Source organism: Leuciscus leuciscus, assembly GCF_965113295.1.
Source record: "Leuciscus leuciscus genome assembly, chromosome: 12".
Classification (NCBI taxonomy): Eukaryota; Metazoa; Chordata; class Actinopteri; order Cypriniformes; family Leuciscidae; genus Leuciscus; species Leuciscus leuciscus.
In genome coordinates this window covers 37874716-37883959 of record NC_138736.1, presented here as the reverse complement: position 1 = coordinate 37883959, position 9244 = coordinate 37874716, and the positions used below count along the sequence as shown (strand labels likewise).

Here is a 9244-nt window from a genome sequence, read left to right as displayed (position 1 = left end):
TACGTTTTATTTTGTAATTAAATCATTCATTTGTTTGTTAGAATGATTTTGCCTGTTAAATAAATGTACCATTTACCCTTATCTGAATGGTTTTTGTTGCAGCATAGAATATAAATAAAAGTTAAATATATGTTGATGATTATCTTTAACCGTTTTAATTCTTAAATTGGACTATTGTTATTTTTATCATTGATAGTAAATATTTTGATTAGAATTAATTATATTTCTGTTTTCTCTTTAATTTGAAAGTTTTAGTAATTTAGATGTGTTTTTTGTTACATTTTTATTACAATTTTCTAAAAATGTTTTCCATATAATTTTTTGATACATTTTTATTTATTTATTTGAGTTTAACTAAGTCACACTAAATAAAAATGAATAATGTTTAATTTTTTTATAATTATTTTATTTTATTTAAACCATCCGTTCTCCAGTCACTTTATCCTCCACAGGGCTGTGGGTATTTTATTTCAGTGAACATTTATTTTATTTAATATTTTGTTTTTGTTTTAGTTAACCATGCATGAACATGTGTGAATTCAGGTTGATTGAGACACTATTTCCCAGTCAACTCAATGTCAAAAAGTGTCCAAATCAACCTGAATTTACCCTATACATCATGTACAAGTACCATAGTCTTAATATCTGATACCATTCCCTGCACAATAGACCACCACAGTGTTTTTAGGGCAACAATTATATGTATCCTTTATAATCCTATAACAATTGTAGAGATATGGCTACTTATATAATGCTATGTAGGGCATAAATCATGCAAAGTGAATTAAACATCACTAAAAAATCACTATGGTAAACCAAATATATCGTGAAAGTAAAATGGGACTTAGTACCGTAGTATATATTAAAGTATGATATACCATGGTATGTACCGTGGTATCACCTTAGTATTGTTGTTTGTATGAGTGCAATGCTATTTTTCCTTATGATTCGACTTATTTGTATGCATTTTGCTGTTTTTTAAATACTTTAAATTACATTTATATACTTATAGAATCTAATTTAGGACACAAAACATGTCTAATCCTTCATTAATTACGCATGGCACATTACTGAATACATTTAACAGTAGTTACAATAGACACAGTCTACCTCGCTAGTGGAAACCGTATAGCTCCGCCTCCTGGATCATTTGATTGGCTGCTATTTGTGGATGCGACGCTGGGTTTTATATGCTCTTCCGCCATTGGCCCGTGCCGCTGTCAATCAGAAATCCTAACTCTCTCCATGTTAGACTGAAGTGTGTGAAAGTACTGGTGAAGGACTCGCGAGTGTTCAGATATTTCAGCGCGTTAATGGACTAACTGACACATAAACGAGACGAGCGGTAGAGAGACTGTGCATATAGCATGATAAGTAAGTATATGTTTAAGAACTGCCTTCGTTTAAGCTTTGAATGTGTCTCGTGTACATGCACCGATGGCGTGGCGGTTCATCTCATGTGTCTGACTAATCAAACTGACCTGATAGAAGCAGCTCTGATGATTAAACTCATTTATGTGTCTTTGCAAACTTCATATGAGCAAGCACAGATGTGGACATGTTAGATGAGAAGGGTTGATGAAGGACAGGCATTGCTTTTGCTGTTTTAAGCAGTTGGCAATGGCATGCAACACAGTTATGCACGAGCTGTCATTGCTGAATTGTGTGTATGCGCGAGCGTGGAGGTATGCACATAATGTGTGTGTTTCTGAATGTATGTATGTGATTGCTTGTTTAAATGCTTGTTTGTGTGTATTCATGCATGTATGTTTATGTGTGTGAGTGTTAGTGCTTGCTTGAATGCTTGTGTAGCTTACATGTAGGCTACATATGTGCATAGGTTTGAGTGTCAGTGTATGCATTTGAGTGTTTGTGTTACATGTTTGAGTGCTTTGTGTGTGTGTGTGTACATGCTCCCCTCCATGGTTTTCTGTTACATGTTTGAGTGTGTATGCAAGCATGCATGCATGTAGGTGAGAGTGTTTGAGTGCTTATTTGTATTTACAGTATGTGTGTGTGTGTGGGATGGATGGATGGATGGATGTGAGCCTTATGCCTGTGCTTGCAGTCATGTCTTAAGTTGTGTAATGTGAGTTGCACACTCAGCCGGTTTGCTTTCCTTCCCATCACTGCAGGACAGATGATCAACCTGTTTTTAAAGGAATGAGATTATAAAAGGAAATGACCTCTGTCATATGAGAGAAGCCACTCGTGCAGAGATAAGAGTCCAGTGTGTGTGTGTGTGTGTGTGTGTGTGTGTGTGTGTGTGTAAAACCACAGTCACGTCCGCTCATTATTTGACAGCGGATTAGATGCATGCAGATGTGGCTGGTGTTCTTCTGCCATGCACAGATGAGTTCTGCTGTTATCATGGCATGTTTTGTGATCATACGGAGTAGATGTGAGCAGTGAACATCTCTTATAGTTTCAGGTTCAGTAGTCTCGGCCTCAGATTGCTCGGACACAGTCTGTTCACTGACCGTATGTATGATGTGTATTGTGGCCAGAAATGACAAGAGCTGCAGGTGAAATCTCTGTTGAGTCACTGGATTTACTGAGTTTGTGGCATTAAAGATGCTTAGAGAATGAGTTTGAGGCTCTTAGTAGCAAACAAACTATATATATTTACAGTCTTGACAAAATGGAGATCGATTTAAAAAGCAAGAAATCTATATTGATGAGCTGCGTATCGAGCACTTTTAGTCTGTGCTGGACAGTTGATGTGTGAACAATTGTGTGAACAATTTAGCAATATGCTTTGTTGATTTTTATATCAAACAAAGTCTCAGCTTTAATTTTATCAATTTTAATTTTATTTTAAGAAACTGGAGTAACTGAAATGTATCATGTCACATGTAGTCGCTTAGTCAGTGTTTCAGCTGCGGAAAGACGTCAATAATACAGCTTGAATATTTCACGTAACATTACATTTACCTCAGAAAAGCCATTCAGTGACCATAAAACTGACAGTAAAATGACACTATCCTAAGCCTATTTCATATATTTTTACTTAACCCGATAGTGTTGTCTTGTTTAATGTATGTTTAAATAAAATCCTTCCTGAAATCTAGTTTTTATGTTTATATTTTCATATTTCATAGTATAGTTTCATAATATAGTTTATATTTCAACAATGAACTGCATAGTAGAAACATAATTTTATCACTAAATATTGATATAAAAATATTTTAAATATATATATAAAATATATAAATGATATAAAAAAAGTGCAATTGTAATGTTTGTGTACAACTCAGTGTTGATTACTATAGCCTATCTAAAACAAAAAAAATGATAATTGAATAGTTTGTTTAATATTACAGTAATGTACCAACTGACAGGATTCCATAACTTTCCTGTATAGTTTACAGCGTTAGTTTTTCTTAAAATAATATGTACTGTACCTGATAATATATCTACACTAGGGCTGGGTGATATGGACAAAGTATTTTTATTAGTATTTTTTTTTTGGCTGAATGGCAGTAATAACAATATATAGTATCTTGGTATTTTCTACTTTTTACTATTTGGGACCTTTTCAGATATTTCAGTATCGATATTGAAATATTGATATTTTTGACAAAAAACAGCTTATACACTTTCTCTGCCTCTCCCTATTTTCTCCATGCCAGTCTATTTCTGTGCTATTATTAACCTTTGGATAAACCTGCTCAAAATGGTTCTCGGATTAAACAAACTGTTTAACAAAGTCTCCTCCTGAATTCTTGGGCAGGATAAGCTGTAAATGGGTCCAGGCTTAATGCCGACAGCCTAAAGTATAGCAGTGCGTCACTGGCGTTCCACTAGCGCGGAGTGATACTGATCATTGGTTCCTCTTTCACGGTTATCATTCCAGCCTCTGTGGTTTGGATTGTCCTCCCTCATGTCTGCTCCACGTCTGGCCTTTAAATGGCACTTTATTAAGACACACGGATGCTTATTAATGTGTGAAGGAGGTCTGGGAAGTTTCATTACTGGTGGATGTCCACTCTCTGGTCGACATGCGTGACCCACGGGCAGTTCATTAATCTGTGGTTCAAATCAATAGGATACAGGAAGTGCAAATATGTAAATGTGTCAGTGTTTGTAATGTGTTGGAGTGCGTGTGGTGTGATTGGCTCTGACAGCGTCTCCAGGGTCCAGTGCTTTAGAGCACAAACGCTGTCATTAAGAATAACAGCTTTATAAGTCTTTGCAGATATGACGGCTCGCTCGCTCACGGCTCTGAGGAAAATGAGAGATTTGTGCTGCTGCCTTAATAACATTGACTTTTTCTTGTCCGTCAAGTGCCCCCAATATCTTAATTTCTCATGTGTTTTAGCTATTAACTTTTCAGCCAAGTGGCCTAGAAATAATTAGTTTTTTCTCCTTCTGATTAAATGCTGGCTGTGATTGCAGTTTGCACTGAAAGCTTTCATCTGATCAGGCTCACGTTTGAGTCCGATAAGGAACAGATGAAGCTATAGTCACTGTTTGTGTTTAATATCCGCATAAAGGTGAGGATGCTAAATAAATAGGAAGTGAGTTTGTATCTTTGCAAAAGTTTTGCATGTTTAAATTTGTCATTGCCTACCTGACTTACAGTAGTATGCAGGCAGTGGAATAATACTATTATTTAATCTTTTTTTTACACCTTTGTAGAGCTGTAAAATCAATTATTGCATCTAACATAAAAGTCTGTGTGTATATTCATATGTAATATATATATATAAGCCACGAATTGGATTTTTGGTGCTTGACATCATTCTCTAGAAAACATACGTTTACGTAACCTAAATTGCTGACTCCAAACAGGAAGTGAGGTGGTATTTCTGAAACACTTTTGCATATTTACACAAAAAATGATATGCATCTTTGCAGCATTTACATGAGGATATCATGTACATTTCATGACAGCAACACCTTCTGGTCAAATATTATAAAGGTTTTTGTTTTCTTTACTTTTCCTAAATTCACCACAAAGGTGAATAATGCCGTTGTGATCGAGCGATAGTTAACGGTAACACTTGGACAGACAGTAACAAGATGACTTGAGCACTTGTGTAAATCATTGTTTGTAATGGTATTCAAATGTTTAATTATTTGACTAGTTAAAGGGGTGGTTGATTAGTCACTTTTCTAACTTTAGTTAATGTGTGTAATGTTGCTGTTTGAGCATAAACAACATCTGCAAAGTTACAACGTTCAAAGTTCAAAGCAAAGGGAGAGATTTTCTTTTAAAGAAATTGCTTTTTAAGGACTACAACAAACGGCTGGTAGAGACTACACCACATTCCTCCAGGGTTAGTGACATCACCAACCCTAGAATTTACATAAACCCCGCCCCCTGAACACGATTTATAGATTATCAAGACAGAATATGCTAATCAATGACTAGAATATAACTACACATCAGCTATATAAACTCATCAACTAACCAATCAGAAATGTCCTGTTGCTTCTACATGTTGTCACTTCTTCTTGAGTCTCTCCATCTTTGTCTGACTCCGGTTTGAACATAAAAAGGCTAAAAGTTTTAGAAATTTTCAGTGCATGTCTGTGTGAGGTAAAAGGACACGAGCTGTTGAAGCTCCGCCCCCTGTGCCGGGAGCAGCAGCTCATTTGCATTTAAAGGAACAGACACAAAACGGTGTTTTTGCTCACCCTCAAAAAGTGACAATTTTAACATGCTATATACAAATATCTGTGGGTTATTTTGACGTAAAACTTCACATACACACTCTGGGGACATCAGAGACTTATTTTACATCTTGTGGAAAGGGCGTTATACCACTCCTTTAAAAGAACCGCTAATCACCAGTAAGCAACAAAACAAACTATTAAACAAACAGTCAAGAGCGCTACACATAAAAGAGTCATAGACTTGAACTGAAAGCACTCACAGTGGGACATTAAAGCCTGTGTGGCGGTGTTTCCCAGTTTCAGAGGATGTTGTGAATAATTAGTTTCTGCTTTTAATCTAAATGCATAGAAACTGGAAGCGGAACATTGTTAGTGTTTGCAGGATTACTCAAGTCATGATGTTTTCCATATGTTCAGTCACATGCATTAGTCAAGTTCGTGATTGTCGTTCTCGTCTCATAATGCTTCTGACAGCACACGTTTGTTCTGGTATTACTCAGATGGCTGTGTCGTGTGTGTGAGTTGCATAATTTTCTAAATGGCGTCTGGAGTCCAGCAGCATTAGTGTTTCATAAATGGTGTGATTATATTCTTCTGTGCTATAAAGGTGGATAGTGTGCGTCTGTCGGACTGAATATATCGCACAGGGAAAGGATCGTCTCGAGGGTGAGTGAAATCAGTGTTTTCACACTTTGCTCAGATCATTTGTGACGGTAAAATGTAGTTTTATTTGAATAACTGATGGTGTTTTGAGGACGAATGCTGTAGTGTAATAATGGATCAGAATATCATTCACCTTCCAGAAAATATTTTATGAATTTGTCAGTCTATGAACAATTGACATTGGAGTTCAGTTCTGAAAAAGCATTTCTTGGTTTATGATGATATTTTAGCCTAGTTTCATTAAAGGAAAGTTCACCCACAATTCTGAAACAAAAATTATTACTAGAAAAAAAATATTGGATAAAAAAGAAAGAAAAAAACATCTATGATATGTACACACAATATTTTTTTTCTAGTAATAATTTTCTCCAAATTAACATGTTAAGTGTGCAAATTTAACAAAAACAGAGAAAAAAGTCTGCATTGACTTGTACTTAACCCTCTTTTTAGTAATGTAGTGTCTCAGATTACATTTTAGGAAGCCATACAATTAGAAAATAATTAATGCTATTACAGTAATAGCCTATATATTGTAAAAAAAATAAAGAAAACACTGTAAAATAAATTAATATTAGTCAAAATTAATCCGTTAAATCTGATGCTGTTACATAGAACTTAATATTGATATTTAACATTAATATATTTTTTGTCCAATTTCAGTTTTACTTTCAATAAAAGTGTGGCATTTTATTTTATTGGCTTTTTAAAAGTTCAGTATCATTCAAATTATTGAATTTCAATAAAAAGTCTAATATACAATTATACAAAAAAAGCAAATTTAAAATAAGAAATAAATATATATATTGTTTTGCTCTCAAGTTTTTTGAAACTTTACAATCCAAAGTTCAGGCAGACTATCAGCTGATGCTAATACACCCACATTAACCACATTTGTGCTGATAAATCACTCCCTACTTCGTCTGTCACCTTCTATAGATTATCCTCCTGACTGATCTTTTACAATTCACAGTTTACGTCAGACTGCAAAGAGGACAAAACTGTAGTGACTCGTCCGCTATTCTCCAAGTCTTCTTAAGTCATATGCCATCAGTGATTAATATTCTTGCCTTTGTGAGCGGTTTCTATTATCCTTTAAGGTAGTGACGCTGGTCTTGGTTTGTTCTGCTGTGGCACGACCGCCGCTGATGCCCTGAATACAACCCGTTTCTCTCTTTGTTGGCTGTCCATTAGTGTGGTACTTTGTATACGCAGAATAAAAGCTTTTCTAAATGGCAGTAAAAATAATCAATATCCTTTTATCCTCTTCTTGATGTTCAAGGTGGATGAATCCTACCTGAACAACCATCACGACACCTTCTCCACATGAAGAGCGGCGCAGACACCGTCACAGAATACAGTCAAATCAAGTCACAGAGCTAACATGTATTTGAGTTTAAAATAGATAAAAGTCCAGACGATGACTTTGATGCATCACAGAAAGAAGAAAGAACTTGTCAAACTGACATGGATTCACAACTTTGTAATGTCTGTAATGCACAAACAGGGTTTATTGGCAACATCTGAGTAATGACACAACATGGCGTTGATGTAAACAATATTTGCTTCATACATAGTGTTCAATGCATGAGATGGTGAGTCATTTGAAAAGGTTCGAGAAACGTCTGATGTACGTTGCATGGAAAAATGGCCCGCTTCAACCTCTTTGAAAGGCTTCACTTCATGTCCAGAAGTCAGGGTGCACGGCTTTGTAAGTTGTGAGGTTCATCATATATTTGAAAACTAGTTTGAGCGAGAAACAGTTTTTTCTGACACCGTTGCAAGTAAACCATTATCTCCTGTTGTGTTTGAAAGAGATTGAAAGTCGTGACACAGCCGTGAAAACATAGAGCGGTGTGTGTGTGTGCTCAGCAGATAGTCCGTTAGTGTGTGTGTGTGTGTGTGTGTGTGAGAGAGAGAGAGAGAGAGGAACAAGCTTGTGTGGTGATGTTTCCTTTTTCTTTCAAAATGGGTTAGTTGAGTTGAGTGACCAGGTCTGAGGGAAGTCATGTATAGTTAGCCTCAATATGACTGATGTCATCACACTAGCCGCGTTTCCATTACCCTTCAAATTGCGAATTGAAAATACGGCCAATGGAAACACGTCAGTTTCGCAAAAACTCCCATTTATCGCAAAAAAGTTTCTACGCTCGCTTGAAGTGCTTTTTCAGGCAATTCGAAAAAGAAATATTTCGCAAAACTGCAATGGAAACAGGAATACTGGATTCTAAACCTCAAAGCAATGCCACAATCAAGACCTCGAAGCAGAAATGAGGGAGAAACACCCAGAAACACCTCATATGTGCCGCTCATAAGGGTCTTTCCTTGCCATTAACGATTGGATAACACACATACGTCTCCTTCCATTAGTAATAATGGCCAGTGCAGTGTCTGGGATACATAAACCTTCCAACGTCCGTTGCTATGATTTTTGGATTGACTTAACGCGAGAGGAAAAAATGTAACTTTAGTCGCACAACATCGGTTAATGGAAACGCCGTCATTTCGCAATAGTTTTTTGTCGACATTTAGAAAAAATCGCAAGAGTTATGCGCAAATCTGTAATGGAAACGCGCCTACTGATTCAACATGTTTCTTAATGATAAATGGATGCTGAACAGTTTAGTGTTTTTAGTTTAGTTTAGGGTTTTATTTTTTTAAATTATATGAAAAATACTTTAGCTTTTTAATTTCGTCCATTTGTTATAATACTGTTTAAAAGTTTGGGGTTGGTAATAATTCTGTAACTTTTCAGAAAGTCTCTTCTGCACACCAAGGCAACATGAGCAAAAATACAATAATATTGTGAAATAATATTATAATTTCAAAGAACTTTTCTATTTGAATATATTTTTAAAATGTAATTTATTCCTGTGATGAAAGCTGAATTTTCAGCATCATTACTCCAGTCTTCAGAGTCACATGATCCTTCAGAAATCATTCTAATATGATGATTTGATGC

At 35.7% G+C, this 9244-nt stretch overlaps 1 protein-coding gene across 1 annotated transcript in view; it reads left to right on the top strand.

Moving 5' to 3' along the window:
* LOC309511709 (uncharacterized protein) overlaps nt 1–81 on the top strand; it is a 6686-nt gene extending 6605 nt beyond the window's left edge. Inside the window, exon 6 of the mRNA XM_082186979.1 lies at nt 1–81. This exon is cut by the window's left edge and continues 1283 nt beyond it. The gene's annotated coding sequence lies outside the window, so the exon portion shown is untranslated.
* The last annotated feature ends 9163 nt before the right edge of the window (nt 82–9244 follow it).